This window comes from Chenopodium album, chromosome 11, assembly GCF_948465745.1.
Source record: "Chenopodium album chromosome 11, dcCheAlbu1.1, whole genome shotgun sequence".
NCBI classification, from domain to species: Eukaryota; Viridiplantae; Streptophyta; class Magnoliopsida; order Caryophyllales; family Amaranthaceae; genus Chenopodium; species Chenopodium album.
Window position 1 is genome coordinate 11,632,983 of NC_137844.1, and position 18,809 is coordinate 11,651,791.

The 18,809-nt window shown below is 34.2% G+C and overlaps 1 long non-coding RNA gene across 3 annotated transcripts; it reads right to left on the reverse strand.

Annotated features, from left to right (window-relative positions):
- Positions 1 to 436: 436 nt before the first annotated feature.
- LOC145568571 (uncharacterized) lies at positions 437 to 11,963 on the reverse strand. Of its 3 annotated transcripts, none has more exons than XR_014095847.1 (4): positions 11,788 to 11,963; positions 9,938 to 11,323; positions 3,066 to 3,187; positions 437 to 700 (listed from the first exon to the last, which is right to left on the reverse strand). It is a non-coding gene; the product is annotated as an uncharacterized LOC145568571 (long non-coding RNA). The 3 variants fall into 3 exon arrangements; XR_014095848.1 differs by having other exon boundaries at positions 3,066 to 3,231; XR_014095849.1 differs by lacking the exon at positions 3,066 to 3,187.
- Positions 11,964 to 18,809: the final 6,846 nt, after the last annotated feature.

The window sequence follows — 18,809 nt, forward strand, 5'->3', positions numbered from 1 at the left end:
ACGGGCAACGGCCGTTACGTATACGGCCGTTACGATTAAATATGTTATTTGTAACGGGCACTTGTCCGTTACAAATAACAAGTTATTCGTAACGGGCAGCTGAAATGCCCGTTACAAATAACATGCTATTCGTAACGGGCAGCTGAAATGCCCGTTACAAATAACGGGCTATTCGTAACGGGCAGCTGAAATGCCCGTTACAAATAACGGGATATTTGTAACGGGCATATGCACTGCCCGTTACAAATAGCCCGTTATTTGTAACGGGCATTTCGGCTGTTCATTACGAATACATTTTGTCGAAATTAAAAAAAAAAAATCCCAGCATGTTTAGCTGGGCTGTCAGCCTTCTAGCTTCTACTGCATCTTTCATTTTTTCTATTTTTTTTAATAGGAATCTTTTTCTTTTTTTTTTGAGGAAATTTTAATAGGAATCTTCATTCAATATAACATTTTATTTATTCCAAAAATTTTATTATTCCGTAGTACAATTGGCCAAAAAGCTAATTTGGAGTAAAAAAAATTCCAACAAAACTGGAAACAAATTATTTTCCTGAAAATCTAAGATTTACATAATAGGAAATATTCCGTAGTCTTGAAGCTTAGTACGAGTCTTGTATTCCATAATAGTGATCAACCAATCATATCAACTACATCACCGTACTTTCTGTGTGTATCAGCATAATCTCCAACTGAAAACCTGCAATAATCATTAATAAATGCAACAATTAAGATGACCCGGAATATACAGATTAAATTATGTAATTATTAATCAAACAACCCTCTACATTTCTATAAGAATTAATCTATTTTAATCACTCTTCCACGATTTTGATCAGATGAACCCAATTCATCAAACATTTAAATTAAATAACATCATTAAAATTAGGAAAATGATAATATTCATCAAAAACCCAATTCATAAATGGCAAGAAGAATCAATTTCATCAAAGACCAACTGAAATTCAAATTTGTCGTCAACAATAATCAAGATCCAAGAAATGGGGATCTAAAAAAATTCAAATAAATAAAGAATATTCAAAATTTTGAAATATAACCCTAGAAAAATGCTAAAAAAATTTAAAAAGAAAAGCAAGAAACAAGCACAAAATTGATCAACAATGTTTCACCATAACAACATAAATGCAATTTCTTGGTCACATATTTTCTGCCCTGTCATTTTATTTTGGTGAGAATGAGCAGTGCAAATGCTGCACAAACTACCAACATTATTTGTTTAAGTTTAAAAAGTAAGGGATACTAGAAGCTAAGCCCAAGACTAATCAATTCCATACCAAGTCAGCTCTCAATTCATATAAACAATATCTTTAGTCACACCAAATCTATCAAACTAAGATCTTGCTAGAGTGACAAACATAAGAATCAAAGACTTGGATAAAGGTATACACTTTAAAATCAATTCATATAAATTAATATCAGAATATCAGTCACATTAAAAAATTCATTCTAAAAACATTCCTCAAACCAAAAAATTCAATATAATACTTCTATACAACAGTTTAAAGTCAGTAAAATCCACAATAATCAAATTCCATTTCATAAGCACATTTTGTAGGGTCTCAAGTATAAATCAAGTTTTAATTTATTCAACTCATTTCGTAGATTAGCAAGCAATTGTAAATCTATAATATAGTACTAATCAACGCTCAGCTACATAAAAACCATTAAATTTCATAGCTTTGTAATTTCATTCAATAATTCAATGAAAGAGGGGTTTTTCTACATAGTACCCCTAAGGTATTCACTTTTCTAAGCTGTGCCCACCCATTTTCAAAATTTCACACTGTAAAATGAAAATCCCCAAAAAAAAAAAAAAAAAAAGCACCAAGTCAAATAAAAAATCAAAGAAAGGGGAAAACTACCAAGGACATTTTGGGTATGACTAGCCTTAATGATCAGTACACAGACGTCCCTAACGTTAACACCAGCAGCCAACAGATGACGTGAACAATTAAACAATCAGGGTCACTGTATATGTTTAGCAATCTCTATAAGATTAAAATGCAGCATACATTCAGCAGTCTTAATTAGATTAAAACGCAACATACATCCAGCAAACTTAATAGGAGTAAAATGTAGCGTATTTTATAGGATTAAAATGTAGCATATATTCAACAACAAAAAAATGCAGGCATTTATTCAACAATCTATCTTTATAATATTAAAATACAGAACTTGATACAAATATACTTAACATATCAATTGCACAAATAATGAAATAAAATCAAGTAAAAACCCTAAAATTATAATAATTAAGCACTACAAAAACTAATCTAAACTCCTGTCCGCACCATTATATTCAGTTTACTCATCAATAATTTAGATCAATAACAAGACATAAATCAAGGAAATAGGCCACAATAACATAGGCACATAAAGATACATGACATCACAAACATGAATTTCAAAAAAATAACAGAATATCAAAGATCTCTAATAAAAACTTCGTTGACTTAAACGGACGATGATTTCTACAACCAAATTAAACGACCTTCAAACCACCATCATCACCTAAAATTTGTTTGAGTATATAGAATCCAAATTATTCAAGCAAAATTAACTGACTGTTTTGAGTATAGAACATAAATTGGGCTAATTTGTTGCTCGTTTTCAGAGGCACACCAACTGTCATTTTGTAGAATCCCAAGTATAAATCAAGTTAAATAATTATTCAATACACTTTGCAAATTAACAAATATAACAATCAACTAATTACGAATAAACAACCTAAAATAAACAAAATTCATATTAAAATCAGAAAAAACAAACTAAAATTTCATTCTTCACAACAATTAAACCTCAATTCACAACAAAATAATCACCAAAATTAAATTATCCATCAGCCAAAACCTATAAAATCATCGATTAAATAATTCCATAAACAGATTGAAACACCAACAAGAAATGAATCATCCAAAATACGATAAATTAAAAGACGAAATTCAAGATCTGTAACTAACTTAAATCCTAATTCATTAAACAAAAAAATTTTAAAAAAAATCGACATGAATGCAAGAAAAAGAGGAGAGGGAAAGAGGCAAAACCCGAAGAGGAGTATCGCTGCCGCCGTTTTGCAGAGATCTGGCGGATAATCGCCTTATCGGTGTCGGCTTTCTACAAAATTGCCTTAACGGTGCCGGATAATCGCAAATTAAACCTCTTCGATCTACAAAATCGAGCTCAAATCCTTAATCCTTCTTCCTTACTCACCTTATCAACCCCAAACAATAAAATAACAATATCAAATCGAGAAAACAGACAAAAAAAAATTAATCAAATCAAATCAAAAATCAGAAAAGGGGAAATTGAAGGGAGGTTCATCAATGGAGCAAGGAGAAAGAAAATGGAGGTAAGGAGAAGTGGAAGAGAAAGTTAAGTGAGAAAAAATCTCCATTGAAATTAAAGAACGATCCGAGAAGAGAGAGAGAGAGAGAGAGAGAGAGAGAGAGAGAGAGAGAGAAAGAGAGGGTAAGAGAGAGAGGAGTATGAGACGGCTGCTAGATCGAAAAGGTGAAGTGAAAAGAAGTTACGCGCTTTTAGGGTTTTTAAGTATTAAACCTATTCGTATCGGGCAATTGGTGCACGTTACGAATCCCAGCTTATTTGTATCGGGCAAAACGCAGCCCGTTACGAATAGCTTGATTTTTGTAACGGACATCATTTTGCCCGTTACGAATACTCTTTTCCGTACCACTGTGCTACTTTAATGTAACGGACAGTTATTTTGCCCGTTACAAATAGGTTTATTGTAACTGGCAAACTACTGCCCGTTACAAATAGGTTGTTACAAATGTCATTTTTTCCACTAGTGCTAGTTGCCCCCCTGACATTCCACAAAACAATTTTCATATTAAGATCAGGATAAGAAGGTACCAGGTTACCCATGGAAAAAAGAGGATTGAATTTATCCCATTCCTTCCAATATTGGGCTCGATCCATCAAGACCACATCATGCATCTTCAAGGGAATCACCATTGAATCCAATCCCCTAATTGTGTTCACTGTCTCCCAGAAGTTCACCTCGACTTGGAGACCCACCACCTCTTTTTTGATGCTGAATATTTTAATAAGGTGTTCAAGTTCTTCGAGATTTTGTTCACTATTTGCCGACAAGAGAGGGATAATTTGGGGGTTTAGAGGGGGTGGAACAAGATTGTGGGGACGGTAATTCGGCCACTGTATCTGCTGTTGATACTAAGGGCGGAGGGTTGGCTGAGGAATTGAGGGTTGTGGTGGCGGAGTGGACGGTTGTGGGAACTAATTGTTCATGAACTTGGTTATTTGGAGAAGGGTGTCGTACATCATAGCTATTTTTTCCGGGGTTGGTGTCGTAAGAGTGGTGTCGTAATCGGCGGAGTCGAAACCAGGGTTCGAATTTGAGATGGAGTCAGAGACGGAGCTAGGGTGTTGTTGAAAGGAAATTGAGGAGGTGGTGGTGGTGGATTCGGGAAGGGGTTGAACGGGTGTCTCATTGAAAGAGGTAGTGCTTGAGAAACAGGGGTTCCATGGAGAGGGTTCGACGGTTCCAATGAAAGATTGGGGGTTGGAATGGGTGATTGGACTGGAGGGGATGCAGATGTCCGGCGATAGGTCCGGGCTGCATGCCGGGGAGGACGGATAGGAGTTAGTTTCCCTTTGTTTTTCTCCATTGAGAGTTAAATTCGAGGGTAGGGTTTCTTTGCTTTTGTTTTTCTGTGAGTTTAAAGACTGGGTATGAGGGTTTAAAAGGCTTGAATTGTAGGAGAAGCTTCAATTGCCATTGTAGGAAACGAGTCCGTGTTTTCCAGGTGGTTGATTGTCTCGGGGGGTAGGCTAATGGAAGATGAAGAGGAAGCGTGTGATAGAATAGAAGAAAGATTTGTTGGATTTGATTTTATTTTTCCAAGGAGCTGCTCATCATTGCCTTGTATTATTTTAATATTTTTATCAATGTCAGTGGTTTCTTGAATTGATTCCAGTAAGGCAAAAGCATTTGAATTTGGAGAAGAAGATGAAACAACTGATTTTGGTGGACTTTTAGGAATAGGCTGGACTAAAAGAGGCTTGGGCTTAGATTGGTTCTTGGGCTGGTTTCTGGTTAGTAGCAGCTATGGGAGATTTCTTGTTTTGTTTGACTTGGGAGTGTTTTTTTTTGTTGTTGGACACCATAGTCCATGGACCATAGTTAGAAGAAGAGTAGGGAGCTAAGACCCTTGAAATAGGGGGAGTAGAAGAAATAGGATTTTTAGAAGAAGTGGGAATGTTTGACCAAAGAAACTCCTCTTTTGATAAAGCGGAATTAGGTGTTGATTCCACATTAGAAACACTTTTGGAAGAACATCGATCTTTGGTATGACTAATTTTTCCACATGAGAAGCAAAGGCATTGAATATTTTCGTATTCAATTATTTGTCAACTATTAGCCACCCAAACTTTTAAGATCAAAGGTATGGTTAGGTCAATATCAAGATAAACCCTAGCATATCTCGCCCTTGTAAGATGGTTAGTGGCGCAATCCACCCTAATAGGGATCCCAGCCAGTTTAGCAATATCGAAGAGAACATATTTATCATAGTATTAGACAGGGAGCTCGGGGAATCGAATCCAAACCGTCATTCGATCAAAAGGATTCTTTGTTGGTCTAAAATTTGGTTTCCATTTGGTAATCATCAAATAATGATCCAGAATGAACCATGGTCCTCCAAGAAGAGCTCTCTCGTAATCATCTTGGATTGAGAACAGAAATAAATAAACATATTTGCCTAAATCAATGACCTCAAGAGTGCCTTTGGGCCTCCACATAGCCTGAACCCGTTGAGTCATGAAGGATGGACGGATTGAAATACCTAAACACTTCCCCATCAATGTTAACTTCCATGGTTGCCTAAGTTTCTCCAAAGTTTGTTTTCCAAAAGAAACAACCTTGGAAGGATCTGGAGGGGATATGACTTCTTCATCATCATCCCATTCCATAGAGGTTACACAAATTTTCCTAGCTTCAGAAAACCATTGGGTAGATTTTTTAACGGCCTCCCTGAAAGATTGTTTTTGTTGTTGAACCTTAGGTGAACCTGGACTCTGTATATCCCCCATTACAGCAGTCATTGAAGTGGAGTTTTCCAAGGTACATGTCGAGATTTTGTCATTAGTGAAGATATCACTAGCAACAGAGCTCTCAGCAATAACACCCAAACCAGAATCAAGCATATGGACGTCTGAATTGATTTGAGATTCCATGATTATGCGAAACAAAAGACAAGGAAATGAACCCAAGACGCTTAAATAAAAAAACAAGACAGGACAGAACAAAGAAGAATCCTCGAACGCTGAAAATCTGAAAAAGAAAAACAATTTGAGAAAGAAAGCTAAAACCCCCCTGACAAGGACTCCCAAGGCCAGCTTACCTAGGCAAGGTGGTATTTCCTTGATGACCGTCGAGAGAGAGAGAGAGAAAGCTAGATGGAAAAAACATGTTACTACTCCTCTCCAATTTCTGTCTAATAAGATCGTTTAACTATCATTACTCATAGATGATACGTTATTCAAGGATGGATACAGGGGCGGGCTGACTCAGGCCATGACCCGCCCCATGCCTATTAATATATATATATATATATATATATATATATATATATATATATATATATATATATATATATATATATATATATATATATATATATATATATATATATAGGAACTAGGAACTTATGGGGACTGTCAGATCTAACAAAAAACACGCACTAAATGAACGGCCAAGATCTAAACTGACGCACGCTCAAGCATTTTCTCTCTCCTCAAGCTCTCTCTCTCCTCTGAAAATGGATCACCGCCATTAATCCTCAAGCACTATTTATCTCCTCCACGAACTGGAAAACCTCCAATAATTGCAAAATTGATGTCTAAACAAGTATCTCGTTTGAATTTTTCTTGATTTTTTTAATTTTTTTTTAATGAATTTAGAGTTTGAATTTTTCGAAATCCATTGATTTTAAAGAAAGATTTTAGCTAAAATTCAGAAGTTATTAGACCTACAACTCGATGCGAATGAATTTTTGTGAGTATTTATTTTAATTAACCTGATTTTTATTATATTTTGGATCTCAAATTTGTGCTAATTGGTGCGAGCAAATTGTTAAGCGATTTTTTGTACGATTTTTTGGCTTCAAATATGTGTGTGTGTTTTTTTAATTATAATTTTAGTTATTTTTTCACAGAATTTTAGAGTATATGATAATGTGCGATAAGAATTTTCTATAGTATGAATTTTGTTTGTGTTGATGATTATTCAAAATTGCTTGCTTCAATCTATTGTAATGTTTATAAAAGTATATACAAAACTAGTAAAAGGAAATCAATTTGGCTAAGTGAATTAAATTTTCATACAATATGAACATGCTGAAATTGTTAAATTCTTGGTAATTTTCTTACATAATGAATATGGAATATTGACTTTTTCTTGTTCGTATTACAGTATTTCTATGAATGAAACCAAGTAAATCCTACATAGCTAGGTTGGAGGAAGTCCTAAGGTAGATACGAAATACTTAAAAGTAAATCAAAATATTCCAAAAGTAATTTGCCACTCTAAATAGATGATGCATCAGATTTTTATAGCTGTAATTTAAGTGAACCTTAATCTGCAGAGAATAGAATACCATTGTACACAGGTACACTGTAATTTTTCATCCTTGAAAGTAAACTAGATTTCTCTTAAAAGTAAACTAGATATCTTGAAAAGTAGGCTAAATCGCTCTTAAAGTAGATTAATCCTTTAGTTTAAAGGTTTACACCTAAGCTAGTATGCTTCTTGTCCGACTGCTACCTGACAAGTCTAACTACTGCAACATAATTTGAGTCGTTCATAGGACTTCTGGTAATTTCCCTTGTATTCCGCATCTGGCTAACAAAAGCTAGGAACTCTGCCTCCTGACTTGTATTCCCCTTGTATCAGAGGGAGTGCAGAATTAGAGGTGTGAAAACTAGTGTGGGAATTGAAGGTCCTGTAAAACTATTATATTATGTTGATTTTACATAATTATTTGCTGCTTTTTTGTGCAATTTAGACTGGATTTTGTTGCAATACGTTTGGAATTTTTTGATATTTTGTGTATCACATGTTTTATGCTCCTAGAGCTGCTACACATTGCCTTAAACCTCCTAAACTTAGGGTGTACAATTTGAATACCAATGCAGCCTGCTTTGAGGATATTTTAGTTGGTCTAGGCCTCTAGGGGGTGTTATTCGTGACACTATAGGTTATGTTCTACTGGCTACTTGCTGCAAGTTGCAGGGTAGATTTGCAATTGATAAAAGGATAAATTCTAATAGCTTCTATAGCTTCTCTGCACTCGAAAACTACCTAACTACCTCTAGGAGCCTGCCAAGGGCTATCACGACAACACTTTTATTGCTTTGATAGGTGGCTAGTTGGCTACACTAGAATCAATTGCTACGGCCTGATCATACAACACTAAAGCTTTCTCATAATTTTCCTGCTTATACTTGTCATTTCCTAAGGATTTTCCTTAGGATCCAATTTACTCAGTCAACTCTGAAGGCGTATTTCATCAGTATTGTTTCTCCGTAGCATATTTCCCATAGTAACATTATTAATTTTCAAAGTCTTATTAACCATGGTGTTATTGTTAGGAGTAACACAATTCTGTTCCAGGCTATTGATTTGAGCCAATTGCAGTATGTTTTCTGAAGGAGCTCGTGGAATTTCAGCCTCGCTTTGATCACCTAACGACTGTGTCATTCCTGAATTATGTTACCTAAAGAAGAGGAAGAAGACGTTGTGGAAATTCTTGCAACATCAGAAAGTCTTCTACTTGATTATGATTATGTGAATCGAACACCTCAGACTTGCCACATTAGACTTTATAGAGAGTAACTAATTTTTCTATCACAACTTTTTTAGGTTTGCATTTAGCTTCTGTTGTAGCCTCAACTGGCTTATCCTGATCTCTTTTCTCAGTCACATTTACCGTTCGTAGTCGAAGGAAGAGAACAAGACCGAAGACCTCCTAGAGCAAAGACTACGACGTTACAATAAGCCGCCTATTAAGCCGCAGCCACTGTCAGAAGACTCAACCATGTAAGTACTGATGGTTTTCCGGATGTAGTGGTTCTTGACATTTCAAGTCTTCCTTAATAAAATTTGCTTGTTTGCTTTGTAAAAAAAAAATAATAAAATAAAATAAAAAAAAAAATCATATTAGCTCAAGTGGTAGAGCACTATGCAGATGCATAGAGGTGTAGGTTCGATTCCTACATATGTTACCTTTAAAAGTAAATACAAAGAATTTAAAGTTATAAAAACACCTCAAAAGTAAATCAAAATAAGTAAAAAGTAAAACAAATTAGCTCTAAGATTTACAAAAGATTAATTGGGTTTGAAGGCCTCTATGTATCATTAAACCGAAAAACTTTGGGGTTGTCATCTTTTTTCTAGATTGGCTGAGGACCTCAGCTCTATTTCTACCTCCAAATATCTCTAATGTAAATCAACTAAGAGAGAAATATATGCGTTGAGGTTAAAGTGAAGGTTTTCACATTAAAAGTTAATAAATCAATGTAAAAAGTAAATAATTTTCACACAACGTAAATGATCTACAATGTCACACTGTTGATCAAGGAGCAACTTTCCATTATTTTGACATCCTTATTCCACATATCACATATTGACTCAAAAGTAAATCATAATGGGTTAAAAGTAAATAAAAAGAGTCAAAAAATGAATCAAAATATCATTAAAGTGGATAAATAATAGACTCAAAAGTAATTAACGTTTACTCAAAATTAAATAATGTTTACTAAAAAGTAGATGTATCTCAAATTAAAGGTGTATATATGAATTTATATTTGCATATGAATTAGATGATTGGTGCAATTCCTCCTCAGTTAGGAAGGCTTAGGAAGATGAATAGCTTACTTCTGTAGGGGAATACTCTGACAGGTAGTATTCCAGGTAGTATTCCGACTAAGATTTCTAACTGTTCAGCGTTGGTTGTGCTTGATTTATCAGCTAACAATCTGTTAGGGCGGCGGATTCCTGGTGAAACGGGGAACTGGTGTTGTTACAACAGCTTCATCAGTCTGAAAATTCACTAACAATTTCTATTCCTTGGGAGATGAGCAAATGTACTAGTCTGACTACTTTGCAGTTGGATAAGAATCAATTGTCACGCTCAATTTTTCTCGACAGATAGATGATCTCAATGATTATGCATCGTATGTCAAAAGTAAATAAAAAAATAATAAAAAGTAAATTGAACTATTCTAAAAGTAAATAAAAAGAGCTCAAATGTAGAGTAAATAAAAAATAACAATTATCTAATAAATAACCTACGTGGAACTCGGACCCACATCTTTTGTGCAATTGCACAATGCTCTACCGATTGAACTAGTAGGCTATTATATAGTAAGAACAGTCAGTAAACGCATTTGATCATTTTGACAAAAGTAATTAAAAATACTTAAAAGTAAACAAAAGTAAAATAAAATTCTTAAAAGTAAAGAAAAACATCTCAAAAGATGTCATGTATAGATCAACCATATTATTGTCTATGTATGATACCTTGCACATCAGAACCGCTGAACTGAAGTACGCTTTTGCATGGTTAGAAAGAGATGTTAAAGTCCTTGTAAGACTTAAAGGATGCAGTAGACATTCCCAATATACACACCTTAAAATAATAATCTTAGTATCATGTAATTTCAAACTAACATGCATATCTATAAAAAAAAATAAAAATAAAAATAAAAAAAACAAATAAAAAAACAAATAAGATTGGACCTCTAACATCAAACAAACAATCACACATCATAGTATCATACTAAACCACCAAAAAGATCATGTTAAATGACATGAATAATTAAATAGACAATATATCGTGTGAAATGACATGAACAATCTAAAAATGTCATCAATCTAAGTAATCAAGGATCAAACGAGCAGCAACTCTGTAGGTTGGCACAAACCAGTCTGTAGCAATAATCATCCAAAAAAATGACATGAACAATGAAATAGACAATAGATATGGTCGGCACCCATTTCCATACATTCTTCATTCCCTGATTTCCCACCAGAATTAAGTACTAATAATGCCAAATTTATCTCTTTTTATCAATTCCATTAATCAACATAAAGTTGGAATTGTTGTACAATACTACCCATTAGAGTGAGGCACGCCTAAAACAACAACATCAGCATATGAATGAAGCTATGATATAGACAAACAAAAATAAATTAAAAAAGGAAAAATATCTTACGCAATTGAAGTTAGTAGATTGAAGAAAACACATCAATTTATTACACCTGCAAAGTAAACAAATGTCCTCCAAATTAATGCTTGTCAAAAAAAAATCATGAGAAGAGTTAGATTACAAAAATCGCAATAATTTCACAAAAAAATTAGCGAAATTTGTACATTACTAAATTAAAAAAAAAAATTGAAAAACCTGATTTCAGAAACAAAATAAAAAAAATCTCAAAACAATATAGCATCATTAGAACCCTAACACAAGACAAACATCATAGAAATATCATCATAGTTACACTAATTCGATTAAATCGGGATATAAATGAAAAATTCAACCAAAACCTAAAAAGTTGTACTAATTAAGCAAAATCGAACATTTTCAACCAAAAATATCAAAAAACCCCAATCTTCAAACTCGAATTTAATTACACAAAACTAATTGAATAAAAAGAACAAATTCAATCAAATTACCTGTTTAAAAATAGCTAGCCACAAACAAAGAAAAAATAAAAACATTTACCTCTCCAAAAACAACTAGATTATAGCTGATCGAAGAATTCACAGACCGAATCGAAGATTTTCATATGTGAAGTCGAAGAAGTAAAATCGCAGCAGAGAGAATTCAAGAGGAGAGAGAAAGCATGAAGATGAGAGAGAAAGTAAAAAGGAAACGCCGGAAATGTATGGGTGGTCATTCAAAGCGCCGATTTTTCTATTTTGCCCTTAATGAGGCGGGTAGAATTTTGGCTGTTAGATGAATCACGATCAACGGTGTAGATTAGTTTTTAGTTCTTATTATACTATATATATATACTTCCTCCATTTCTATTTAGTTGACACGTTTAATTTAGGCACACATATTAAGGAGAGGAGAGTGAGTAAGAGAGAATGATAAAGCAAGTAGGGTACACTTAAAAAGCAAGGTATAAAACTTACCCAAAAAGAAAACGTATCAACTAAAAAAAACTTCCTAAAACGGAATACGTGTTAACTAATAAAAAACGGAGGTAAGTATAAAATTGTTGTCATTTTATAATGATAAATTAGTTGGCTGAGTTGGTTCCTTACTGGTATTCATTAATACCACTCTTTATACTTCTGAAATAAAGTTGTAATTATGTTACTATTTTCATTATATAGCAATAAAAATAAAGTTGTAATTTTTATCAAAATATTTTGAAATAAATTATATTTAAATTATTTATAAATTAACAAATTATATAAAACTACATCTACATAAAACAAATTGACATATAAAATTATGTGTAATAATAAATTAATTATAATTTTTATATTATCTTTCTCATGATAAAATATAATAAAAATATCAATATAATTACAACTTTATTTAATTGAAATACTTTCATTATGTAGTAATAAAAATAAAGTTGTAATGATGTGAACTAATAAATTAATTATAACTTTATATTATATGCATCGTAATTGATATACTTTCATTATATAGCAATAAAAATAGTGTGTAAGTTATGTTGATAAGTTTTAAGTTTTTAACGGCTAAAGCCTCGAAGGTATTCACTGTGGAAAAATTATGTTGTTTATGCATTATTGATTTCCTTACGCAGGTATGGACATATTTTTGATGTATTCAATTAAACCATTTAATGAGCCATAAAAAATAATTCAATATTAAGAATTTGTTTTTAAAAAATAAATGGGTTAAGTGCAACATGGCTTACTTGAATTTCTCGGTCATGGGTTATTTGAGTTTTCTGAGGTTACTTGAGTTTCTCAGTAAGGGGTTACTCGAGTTTTCGGGTTTACTTGATTTTCTCGGTCAGGAGTTACTCAAGTTTTCGGGGTTACTTGAGTTTTTCGGTCAAGGGTTACTCGAGTTTTTCAGTTGGGGGTTACTTGAGTTTCTCGGTCATGGATTACTCGAGTCACAATTTTTTGAATGCGGCTTGACCGAAAAACTCGAGTAACCCCTGACTGAGTAACCCTAAACCGAGTGAACTCTTCGAGTAACCCCTGTCTGAACCCCTCAAGTAACCCCTTACCGAGTAATTCAAGTAACCCCTGACTGAAAAATTCCTGACCGAGTAACTTAAGTAACCCCTGACTGAGTAACTCAAGTAACCCCTCATCAAGTAACTCAAATAACCTCTAACAAAAACTCAGCTAACCCCTACCGCATGGTGTAGCCTGCTGCACCAAAAAAGTTGCTGTAAGTAGGGCTGTACACCGGTCCAAAACCGGACCGGACCTGGACCGGACCCGTTGGGACTGGAACCTGATTCTCTATTTTTCGAAGACCGGGGACCGGACCTGAATCAACAGGTCCGGTCCGGTTTTGGACCTAATGGACCTTATTTTTTATTTTTTATTTTTTTTTTTTACATAATATGAACTTAAATCTAACATTATATAAAATAAAAGTGAAATTTGATGAATTACCTGCTAGTCTGCTACACTTCTACATATACAATATGAATTATGTATTCACAGAACCACAGATATACTAAAACACAAATGAAATTCAGAAAAAAAAAAATTAAATTAAAATATTAAAAATTAAAGTTAAAAAGCTTCTCATATGAAATTGGAATCATTCGTTGATAAATCTAAAGCAATAGAATACAAAGAAACACAAAGCGTTGTGAATCATTCGTAGCTTCGCTGGAACCGAAGGTTGTCGAGCCGCAGCTTCTATCGGCGTCAACACGCACCATCGCAGGTCAGTGGCACAGCAATAGGGGGCAGCACATCAGCGGCATCGCAGACTTCAGAGCAGGGGGCAGCAGGTCAAGGACGTGGTGGTAGGCGGTGGTTATGGTGGGAGATGAGAGAGAGGGGTAATATGAAATAGGGAGTATAGTTGGCTGCTATGAATTTGTTCGGCATTTAGGTTAGGTTAAACTTAATAAAAAGTCAGATTTAAAAAAAAAAAAAAAATTAAAGTCAAACAGGTTTTCAGGTCCGGACCTGAAAAATCCAGGTTTAACCCAGACCGGACCTGAAAACCGGATTCCCCATTTTTTGAGGACCGGGACCGGACCTGAATTTACCGGTCCGGGTCAGGTCCGGTCTAATCAGGTCCGGTTCAGGTCGGGTTTTAGGTCCAGGTCTATTTGTGTACACCCTTAGCTGTAAGTCTATACCTTGAACTTAGATCCACTCCTTTCTCATCCATTCACGTTGATTCTAACAAATCTCCTATTACTTCTAAATAATCTGTTTGAAATAAATTTCATTAGATTCAATCAAGCGGTCATATTTCCATAGATCTATTACGGTCAATATTTTATAATTTTCTTGTTCGTCAAACTTTCAAAGTTATATATTCGCGATTATCTATTTACTTCAGAATAGAAGTTCACATGTATTCCAACTCCGTAAAACTCGTCTAACGAAAACACCAAATCGAAAGTGTAAACACATTTTCCAACCTCTTTAACCCATTTACCCTATACTTGTTTTTTATTCTCACTTTTAAAGCAGATAATACTAAGATAATTAATATCATTCACATCTCTTTGGACATTGTTGTTAATGACTTGCAAAGCATAAACCATAGTATTATTCGTCTTTTGACACTTAATTTAAAATATTTAATTTAAACATTAGAGTTTTAGGAAAGAAGAATTTAATGAAAAATTAGTTTAGATAGCTATAAAATCCCATTCTAAAGTTAGTATAAAAAGAATATTACGGATGCTTATAATTATTTGAATGATTAACCTTACTTTAAAATTATATAGACATATGTTTGATTAAAAAACTCAGGTACCTAAGTCTTTAAAATTATCTTTTTTAATTATATTTTGATTTTTTTTCATTTAAACCCATGAACATGACCCGTCTTTAATTTGGTAGATTCTTAACGCCTAATTTTTTTTCTAAGTACTTAAATAGAAAAATTAGAAAATTGAGAAGTCAACTTATTTTTAAGGTGTTGTCATTAGATTAACATATTAATGCATATTATCAATAACCCTATAAAAGCTTATTACCAATAACAATCTACTCCAAAATTTCCACACAACCTATCAATACATATTAATAACCCTGGCCTAATTAATGCCAGCTTTTATAATAGCTTATTACCAATAACACTTCTCCAAAATTGAAACTAGTTAACACAACTTTTAAAATGAATTATTGAGAATATGAAGATTATTCTAGATGAGTCATGAAGTATAGAGTGCTCACCTCTATCTTTGTTTAAATAATGAATATGAACATTTTGTCATATATGCATTGCGGTATTGCACGGTGGATGATTGCATATAGTCAATGCTACTCTTGATTGATGAATTTTTTTTTCTTGCCTTTTGTAATTAGCTGTAGATTTGATATGTATTTGTTTAAGTTTTAATGCTTGACACTCCTAAATTGCTTGAAAAAAAAAACAAGGAAATGGTCCATTAATCTGCAAAAACAGAACATAATTTTATTTTTTTATTTTATTTTATTTTTTTTTTAACTGTGGTTTATGTTCCAAGATCCCTTGGTTGTTTATGAGAAAACTTTTAGATTTACAATAAATACTCATACAAATATACATTGCTTAAACATCACACCACACTACCACTTGTCGAGATTAATTTCGCAAGATTAGGGGAGCGCACGTATCACGCTCCAACGACTAGTAAGCATAAAACGTAGTAAGATTACTTATATAATAAACATGCTTATTAATAATTTTAACAAAAACTCTCTGGTTTAAGTGCTTTTGATGGTGCTTGTAGTTGGTGTGCTTGGCTTATGTGTGGAGACTTCAATGATGTGCTTAATTCAACTGATCGAGTGCATGGCAATCCTATCTCTAATGCCGAGACTTGTGATTTTGATCAATTTATCACCTCTATCTACAGGATCAGCGGAGCTTCAAAGTGTGGGACATTATTTTTCCTGGACTAGCAAAGGTCTGGGAAGTACCAGAATTATGAGTAGGACTGACAGAGCTTTAGGGAAGGCTTGCTGGATGCAAGAGATGGAAAATGTGAAAGCTAATTATCTTAATCCTTCAGTTTCAGATCACTCCCCTTTGCTCATTGATAGTGGTGTTGAGATTCGAACAGGTGGAAGACCTTTTAAGTTTTGAACAGATTGTGACTGCTAGCTGGAATGAAGAATGTGAGGGTTTTCCTCTTCACAGAGTTTTGGTTAAATTGAAAAGATTGCAGAAACCTCTGAAAGACTTACATAAGTTGAGTTCGCTGGTATTCAGATGAAAATTTCTCAAGCTCAGCAAGAGTTGGATGATATCCAAAACCAGCTTGTTATACTTCCTGATTCTGAAGTTTCGCATACTGAAGAGAAGCTTTGTCTTGAGAAGTTGAAATCAAGGATAAATTGGCTTGCTTCAGGAGATGCTAACAGCAAATTAGTTTTTGCTTCTATTAAGCAACGAAGACATATTAACAGAATTACCTCTTTATACAATGATGCTGGAATTCTGCTTTCTGACCCTGCTAGCATTTCAGATGAAATTGTTGGCTTTTATAAGAAGCTTTTAGGTTCTGCTGCAGATGCTATTCATATGCCTGATCTTTCTGTCCTTCATTCTGGGACTAGACTTTCTAGAGATGCAGCTGATTCTCTTTGTACTCCTGTGTTCTATTTATGAGATTGATAGTATTGTCAAAGCTTTTGATGATACAAAAGCACCAGGTCTTGATGGGCATAATTCTTTCTTCTTTAAAAAGTCCTCGCATATCATTAAGCATGATATTTACACTGCTATTCTGGATTTCTTTGACACTGGAAAAATGGTTCGTAATATTAATATTACAGTTGTTACTCTAGTCCCAAAAATTGAGAATGCTTCTCATGTGAAATCTTTTTGACCGATTGCTTGTTATTCTGTTATATACAAGATTTCTCAAATCATTACTAACATGCTGCAGAAAGTGATTATTGAGGTGGTTTGTGATTGTCAAGCTGCGTTGTCCCGGTTAGACATATTGCAGACAATATACTTCTTGAGTTCTTGCCACTGAGTTGATCAAGGGTTATGGCAGAGCTCATAATTCCCCAAGATGCATGTTAAAGGTGGATCTAAAGAAAACATATAACTCGATAGAATGGGGCTTTTTGAAAATAGTGTTGCAAGAGTTGGGTTTTCCTATGAAATTTATAGGCTAGATTATGGAGTGCTTAGCTACTGTCTCTTACTCAATTCTGATCAATGGTTTCCCTTGTAAGCCCTTCATGGCACAAAAGGATCTACGCCAGGGAGATCCTATGAAAGCTATTCATTTTTGCTATTGGAATGGAGTACCTCTCTTGTTCTATGAGCCAGTTGTCTGCCAACCCGGATTTTAATCATCATCCTAGATGTGAGAGGCTCAATTTGACCCACATGGTGTTTGCAGACGATCTTCTTAGGTTTGCTCGAGCTAACAAGGAGTCAGTTAGAGTCTTAATGATGGCTTTTATGAAATTTTCTCAAGTTTCAGGTTTGGAGGCAAACTTAGATAAGAGTAACATTTATTTTGCTGGTATTTCTAATGATGTTAAAGAAGATATTCTGGGAATTGTTAATGTTCCTATTGGTGAGCTGTCATTTAGAAACTTGGGAGTCCCTTTATCTTTGAAAAAGCTCAGTTACTCTCAATGTAAGCCAATTGTTGAAAAGATAATTGCTAGAGCTAAATCTTAGACTAGCAAATTCATGAGCTATGCAGGCGTATTGCAGCTTATTAAGTCCATCCTTTTCGGAATGCAGACCTTTTGGTGTCAAATTTTTGTCATGCCAAAAAAGATTATCAAGGAAGTAAAGTCTTATTGCTGTGGACTTATTGCTGTGGACTGGGGGTATTGACATGTCTAGAAGAGCTCCTGTGGATTGGGAAAGAGTGATGCTCCCCAAGGTTGCTGGTGGCTAGAATATTAAGAATGTTCAACTTTGGAATAAAGCTGCTATTGCAAAACTTTTATGGGCTCTTACTCATAAAAAGGACAAGCTTTAGGTGAGATGGGTTGATAGCTATTATACTAAAGGTAAGGATCTGTTTACTATTTCTATTCCTAGTTCTTGTTCTTGGGCTTTGAAGAAGATTCTGTATAGTAGAGATATCATCCAGAGATGCTAATTGGGATTCTGTCATGACTAAAGGTAGATTCTCAATTGGCAAACTGTATAAGCAGCTGCAGGGAACTTTTTTGAGAAGGTGCCTTGGAGGAGAGTGAACTGTAATTCTAAAGCTAGCCAAAGAGTCTCTTAATTCTTTGGTTAGTTGCCCAAAACAAACTTGCTACTGCAGATAGGATTAGTAACTGGGGTGTTCAGTGCTCCATTCATTGTGTTCTTTGTCAGTCTGGTATACCAGAATCTGTTGACCACCTGTTCTTTAGCTGTGACTATGCTGCTAATATCTAGCAGGTCATTCACTGCTTCAAGATACAGAAAAGTAGTTTGTGTTTTAAGGAGGAGCTGCTCCTTGCTATTAATATGAGCAGGAAAACTACTACCCAAGTTGTTATCTACACTATGTACTTCGCTGAAACAGTTTACCATGTTTGGAATCAGAGGAATGCTAGAATCTTTAGGCAAAAGAATGAAGAGCTAGATATCAT